Below are 6,123 nucleotides of genomic sequence, written 5' to 3' on the forward strand. Positions count from 1 at the left end.
CTCTGCCTCCCGAGTGCTGGGATTAAAGGCGTGCGCCACCATTGCCCGGCCAGCCTTGGGATTCTGTGGCAGGAAAAATACCACATGTCTGAGGATAGCCTGAGCTGTAGTGTGAGTCCTTGTCTAGAAACAAAACAAGCCAGGTGTGACTGCTTATCAAGTAAAAGCACTGGTGGCAACATGAGTTCCTTCTCTGAATTACATGGAAGAAGACAACTAACTCCCAAATCCTCTGACCTCCACATATACTCTGGCACACATGCATAAACACATTAACAAATTTTTTTTGAATTTTCGAGACAGGGTTTCTCCATAGCTTTTGGTTCCTGTCCTGGAACTAGCTCTTGTAGATCAGGCTGGCCTCTACCACCTGCCTCTGCCTCCCGAGTGCTGGGATTAAAGGTGTGCGCCACCACCACCCGGCTAACAAATTTTTTACAAATGTTTTAAAATGCAAACTTGGTGCTGGAGAGATGGCTTTGTTGGGGGAGGCTACTTGTTCATTTCCTGGCTGCCCAGACTCCTGAAATAATCACACAGAAATCTATATTAATTGCAATACTGTTTGGCCAATAGCTTAAGCATATTTCTGGCTCTTATATCTTAAATTAACCCATTTCTATTAATCTGTGTATCACCACGTGACTGCGGTTTACTGGCAAGGTTCTAGTGGGCTCTGACGGAGGCGTCTGTCTCCAGTGGCAGCTACATGGCTTCTCCCTGACTCTGGATACTCTCTCCATATATATCTCTTCCAGCCTGGCTGTATTCTTAAGCCATTGGTTGAAAACAGCTTCATTATTAACCCATAAAAGCAACATATAGAGGGACTTCCCACACCATTTCCCCTTTTCTGTTTAAATAAAAAATAAGGTTTTAACTTTAACATAGAAAAATTACATAAAGCAAAACAGGTATCAAGCAAGAATTAAAGTATCGCCGGGCGATGGTGGCGCACGCCTTTAATCCCAGCACTCGGGAGGCAGAGGCAGGCGGATCTCTGTGAGTTCGAGACCAGCCTGGTCTACAGAGCTAGTTCCAGGACAGGCTCCAAAGCCACAGAGAAACCCTGTCTCGAAAAACCAAAAAAAAAAAAAAAAAAAGTAAAGAATTAAAGTATCAATACTTATGGCTTAGTGGTTAAAAGAGTTTATTACTCTTACAGAAGACCAGGGTTCAGTTTACAGCATCCACATTAGGCAGCTCATAATGGCTTGTAACTCTAGGTCCCATGCATCTTATGTCCTCTTCTGGCTTCCATGGACACTGCACACACACACACACACACACACACACACACACACACACACGTTAAAAATAAATCTTTTATGTTCGTATATTTATGTGGATGTTCATGTGTGTGATTGTCAGATCCCCTGGAGCTTGAGTTACAGGTGGTTGTAGGTGCTGGGAACTGAACTCAAGTCTTCTGGTCCTCTCTAAGCCATCTCTCCTGCCCCAATAAAAATCAGCCCTCAAAACAAAATAAAACATGCCGGGCAGTGGTGGCACACACCTTTAATCCTAGCATTCAGAAGGCAGAGGCAGGCAGATCTCTGTGAGTTCGAGGCCAACCTGGTCTATAAGAGCTAGTTCCAGGACAGGCTCCAAAGCTACCAAGAAACTATGTCTTGAAAAAAACATTTAAAAAAAACACACACACACAAAATAAAATCTTTCTTTAAAAACATAAATCTGTGCACTTATGGAAATAAATAGAGATGCTCTTTAGAAAATTGAGATCCCTTTCTCCAGAGAATATTTGTGCTGTGTTAATTGGTGTCCAACTCTGAACAAGTCAAAAATTCACCAGTATTTTCTAGGACTCCAATGTGTGTCCAGTGCTGCCCTAAGCCCAGTGGCCCTGATAAGGTGTGAGAAGGTCAGACACAGAGGATAGATAACCTGACAAGTGCTCACACACGTGTCCCTCTGGACCTGTCTCTGCTTCACAGCTTAGCTAAGCAGAGGCATCTTTTTAAAAAAAATCATTATTCCTTCATTCATTTAGTGTGTGTCATAAACACGAATTTCACAGTGTATGTGGACAGAGAATAACTTTCTGCAGTTCTCTTCTTCCACCACGTGAGTTCCAGGAATCAAACTTAGTCAGCAAGCTCCATTACCTGATGAGCCATCTCACTGGCCCGTCTTCCTCAGAACTTCCATGATGAAATTGACACTTAGGTTTGACCAGAACTGAAATCCATTTAACATAAATCCCTGCGGCTGGGCGGGCACTGGTGTCATATGTCTTTAATCCTAGCATCTGGGAGGCAGAGGTAGGTGGATCTCTGTCAATTCAAAGCCAGTGGTCTACAAAACAAGTTCTAGGACAGCTGTTACACACAGAAACCCTGTCTCAAAAAAACCAAAACAAACAAAAAAACAACCCATGGGCTAAAGAGATGGCTCAGCAGCTAAGAGCACTTGTTGCTCTTGCAGAAGTTAAGTTCCGCCGGGCAGTGGTGGCGCACGCCTTTAATCCCAGCACTTGGGAGGCAGAGACAGGCGGATCTCTGTGAGTTCGAGAGTTCGAGACCAGCCTGGTTTACAGAGCTAGTTCCAGGACAGGCTCCAAAGCCACAGAGAAACCCTGTCTCGAAAATAAAAAAAAAAAAAAAAAAGAAGTTAAGTTCCCATCCTTCATATGGTGGCTCACATTCTGTAACTTCAGTTTTAGGGCATCCAACGCCGCCTTCTGACTTTCTGGGGCACTAAATATGATACACATGGTGCACACACATAATTGCATTTGAAACTCATATAAAATAGATAAACACATCTAAAAACATAGGGGAAAACCTATTAGTATGGAGGCCCAAAATTGTGAGCCCATTTTCACACTGGCCAAGAGTCAGAGACTTGGAACTTACCTCTACTCCTTCAAGGTTATTGTTTCTACCTCAAGCAAAGGTCCCACCTAGATTCAAACCAGAGAGTTCTGCTCTCACAAGGGCATTGTCAACAGGTGTGGCTAACATTAAGGCCTTGTTTTTCAGGTCTAGAGAAGTAGATATGTTTCTACCTCAAACAAATTCTAAGGATTCAACTAAATTCCACTTCCCTTACGGAGGTAACTTTGGATTCCACCCAAGGAGAGGTTTGTCTACAGAATGTTTTGGTTTAGGGTCTGAGTGTGACTTGTTTTGTTCTAGAAACAGAATGTTTAAGTATGGGTGTAGCCTTCAACTGGTCTGTTCATTTCCTTATATCCTGTTAATGCCTTTTTTTTTTTTTTTTTTTTTTTGGTCTTACTTCTACCTCTTGAGGTCAAAGGCATTTTAAGCAATTGGAATTTTTTTTTTTTTCGAGACAGGGTTTCTCTGTAGCTTTGGAGCCTGTCCTGGAATTCCCTTTGTAGACCAGGCTGGCCTCAAACTCAAAGAGAACCGCCTGCCTCTGCCTCCCGAGTGCTGGGATTAAAGGCGTGCGCCACCACCGCCGGGTGGTTTGCAATTGGAAATTAAACATGGGCAACTTCAGTATTCACTGAAACTCCCTCCTGGTACTATTCTACATGTTTCTGTTTTATTCTTTTTAAACACGTCTTTGTATTCTTTACTATATTTCTAAATCCCAATGCCCCTACCCTGGCAAGAGGTATTTTTGTCGAGGCTGGTCCCAGATGTATTAGTCCAGACGATGTGGGCTGATCCAAGAGATGCCTCAGTGGATAAAGCACCTGCTGATAAGTGTGAAGCTCTGGACTCAGATTCCTAGTAGCCATGTAAGAAGCCAGGCACAGCTACTGGTGTCTGAAATCCCAGCCCTGGGAAGGAGGACACAGCTCGCTCCCTGAAGCTCTTTGGCCATAAATCAATGTCCAGGTTCAGAGAGAGACTGTGTCAATGGGGCTGGAGAGATGGCTCAGCGGTTAAGAGCATTGCCTGCTCTTCCAAAGGTCTTGAGTTCAATTCCCAGCAACCACATGGTGGCCCACAACCATCTGTAATGAGGTCTGGTACCCTCTTCTGGCTAACTGTATAAGTAATAAATAAATAAATATTAAAAAAAAAAAGAGACTGTGTCAATAAATCCAGGCAGAGTACTGGAGATATAGCTCAGTATTAGAGTGATGGTCTCTCATTCAGAGACCCTGAGCTTAATCCCCAGAAATACCAAAAATAGATTAATAAAGTGGAGAGTGACTGAGGAAGACAACAGGCATATGTCTCTGACTTCTAGGTTTCTCTGTGTAGCCCTAGCTGTCCTGGAATTTGCTCTGTAGGCCGTGCTGGCCCCGAACTCACAGAGATCTGCCTGCCTCTGCCTCTCGAGTGCTGGAATTAAGGGCATGAGCCACCATGCCCAGATGTTACTCTGTGTTTTTAAAATCACATTTATTTATTTTGGAGGAGCTCCCACATACCACACCAGATGTGTGGAGAACAACTCGTGCCAGTCCTCTCCTTCTACCATGTGGGTCCCAGGGACTGAACTCAGGTCATCGGGCTTGGCAGCAAGCACCTTTACCCACGACCCATCTCACCAGCCCCATCTGTGGTTTTACTGAATATATACACGCATTAGCAATCATCTAAAATGGTCCCCTGAAAAATGCACTTTCTCCCCAGCAGGTGGTGCTGTTTGGGGAAGGTGCTGACGCTTGGAGGAAACAGCTGTAAAGCCTCAAGTAAGTCATTGGGAGGCAGGCCTTTGCAGGTAATACATACCCCTAGTTACAGTCCTTCTCTGCACTCTGGTCCACCATGTCCACCATGATATGAACTGTCTACATATATTCCCACCATGGTGGGAAGAGACCCCTTTGAAACTGTGATCCCAAATTAACTCTCCTCTTATTTGGTTTCAGTTACATATTTTGTCACATGATACAAAAGTGACCCATACAGCACAGCATGTCCAGGTCTTCCTTCTGCTCCCCATGTATCCCAAGCCAGTCTCTGATTCTCAACCCCATGCCTCAGTTTTCCTGTGTGTGATGAGGACAGATCTGTGTCACAGAACCCACCTCATGCTGGGCATATTTTTTCTGAGTCACAGTCTTGTGTAGCTCATTAAGTAGGAGGATGACTTTGACCTTCTCCTCCACTTTCACCAGTGCTAGAATTTCAGGTTTGCAACACCAAACCAGTTTGTGTGGTACTGGGAATGGAACTTGGGACTCGTGCGTGTTAGGGGACCACTCCACCAGTTGAATGACATTCCTGGTTTTCCCTGAGTATTGTTTCTTTGGTTTGTTTCTCGTTAAATTTTTTAAAATTTGTTTCTTCCTTTCACATGTATGAGGGTTGTGCTTGTATGTATAATGTGTGTGCATAGTTCCTGTAGCACTCAGAAAGGACATCAGATCCTCTGGAGCTGGAGTTATGGAGTTATCACATAGGTACTGGGAATCAAACCTCAGTCCTCTGGAAGAGCATCCACTCAGCCATCTCTCCAGCTCTCTGAGCACAGTTTCAATGGAGCAAGTTTTCCATGGCCCTTCCCCCACATGAGTATATCAGAAAGACAGGGCAGACACGGAAAGGTTTAGGGTGGCCCTTAGTTGCACTCTGAGAAGGTCAGGCCTCTGGGAAGCCTATTAGGGTGGACGCTGAAAAGGAACGACTAAGGAAATGGGAAGAAAATCAGAGTTTGCACCAGCAATGAAAGAATAAAGATAAATTCCAGCAACACAGACTCCTGCTCCTCCTCTTAGCAAGAGAGAACTAAGGTCTCCACCTGTGGGCATTGCTCAGCTCCTCTTTTGGAGGCTCATCTTTTGAATCACTTCTATCAAGCACCCTTGGCCTCCTTACCCCACTTTGATCCTCTGAGCCAGCAGAAGGAAACCACTCAGCCAGCCTGACTCATTCTACTTGAATCAGGAACCTCAGACCTCCTGGTCTACAGAGTGAGTTCCAGTACAGCCAAGGCTAAACAGAGAAACTCTATCTTGAAAAATAACCCCAAGCCAACCAAACAACAACAAAAGAAATCTCAGCTGGGCAGTGGTGGCGCAGGCCTTTAATCCCAGTACTTGGGAGGCAGAGGCAGGTGGAGCTCTGTGAGTTCAAGGCCAGTCTGGTCTACAAGAGCTAGTTCCAGGACAAGCTCCAAAGCTATAGAGAAACCCTGTCTTGAAAAACCAAAAAAGGAAAGAAAGAAAGAAAGAAA

This window comes from Microtus ochrogaster, linkage group LG4 (genome assembly GCF_000317375.1).
Source record: "Microtus ochrogaster isolate Prairie Vole_2 linkage group LG4, MicOch1.0, whole genome shotgun sequence".
NCBI classification, from domain to species: domain Eukaryota; kingdom Metazoa; phylum Chordata; class Mammalia; order Rodentia; family Cricetidae; genus Microtus; species Microtus ochrogaster.